This window comes from Dipodomys merriami, unplaced genomic scaffold, assembly GCF_024711535.1.
Source record: "Dipodomys merriami isolate MVZ:Mamm:240054 unplaced genomic scaffold, mDipMer1.0.p SCAF_76, whole genome shotgun sequence".
Taxonomy (NCBI): Eukaryota; Metazoa; Chordata; class Mammalia; order Rodentia; family Heteromyidae; genus Dipodomys; species Dipodomys merriami.
In genome coordinates this window covers 603,500-604,851 of record NW_027206357.1, presented here as the reverse complement: position 1 = coordinate 604,851, position 1,352 = coordinate 603,500, and the positions used below count along the sequence as shown (strand labels likewise).

Below are 1,352 nucleotides of genomic sequence, written 5' to 3'. Positions count from 1 at the left end.
AAAAAGATTTAAAATAGTCATTGACAAAAAAATTACAAATGTGAGCAATCCACTGAACAATATAATTATTTTCCATTATACACAGAATTTTAGGGAAATAAGATCAGTAGCATTGTTAGGAACAATAAGGTTTCCTTGTTACAAACAGGCACCCGAGGATATAATCCTGTATAAATATTGCATCATTAACTACCTAAACTTAGAGGACATTACATGCTTCAGCAGCACATGTACCCAATTTACACCAATACAGAGATTAACATGGCAATTGCAAAGGATGAAATGAAAATCTGTGAATTATTCCAGATTTTTCATTCTTCAGATGCAAGAAATGAAAAACAATTATTAAAAAGTTGATTACAAAATTACAAGTGTAATAATACATGTAATTCATATAAATAAAAGTTAGTTTGACATCATTGCATTAAATCTTCACCTTAGAAAGGCCTTTACATAGCATAATTGTTATAAAACTTTTAAAATTAGACAACATTGTCATTTTATTCCAAAGAAATATACTATAAGGACCTAGTAAAAAAGGAATCTTAAACTGTTTTGGTATGGAATGCAATCTGAAAGGACACATTTATTAATGAACCTATATATTAAAAAACAATGTAGAATTCAAAGTCTTATATCTAGGAAAGAATAAAATAGATTATGGGCATTATACAAACAGAATACAGAATATTTTAAAGTATAATTTTTCACATAAGCACCAGAAATATCTTTAGTTTCTTTAGTACTCATTTCAACAGATAAATTAAAATTATTTCTGAATAAAAAAAGCAAAACTCGAGGGGTTCCAAGATGGTGACGGGGAAGTAGGGGAACGCCAAAGCTCTCCCCAACCAAAAAGAGAGTTTGAGTTCGTTTAATCTCCCCCAGAGACCGACAACAACAACAAAATCAACATCCAGAGAAAAACAGGAGTTGAAAAGAATTTCACAACAGAGAAGCTTGAAGACGCCTCCCGCAACGTCTATTGGCCACAAAGCAGCGTGCCAAGCCATGGCCAGCCCAGCCTGGTGGGAGCTGCCGGTGGCCCAGAGACACAGGGAGTTGTCTGCAGATCACCCGCACCAAAGACCCCTGAGGTATCAGTGTCAGACTGGCTGATCCTGACGAATGAAGAAACCTCTGAGCAGGGAAATTACACAAAGATCCCACCCCTTCCCCTCACTCTCCATTGGAGCAGAGAGGCTCCATCCCACCAAAGCCACTCAGCCCCATGGCAGGAACCTCAGAGATACATGAGATGCCCACAGAACACCACAGCAGAAGAATTGAAAGGAACTGGTGCTGATCCAGAGAGCGCAAACAGAGACAAACCCCAGCAATCAGAACCTGCA

At 37.4% G+C, this 1,352-nt stretch overlaps 1 pseudogene; it reads left to right on the top strand.

The window, feature by feature from the left end:
• Positions 1-213: 213 nt before the first annotated feature.
• Positions 214-312, top strand: LOC138818453 (U6 spliceosomal RNA; annotated as a pseudogene).
• Positions 313-1,352: the final 1,040 nt, after the last annotated feature.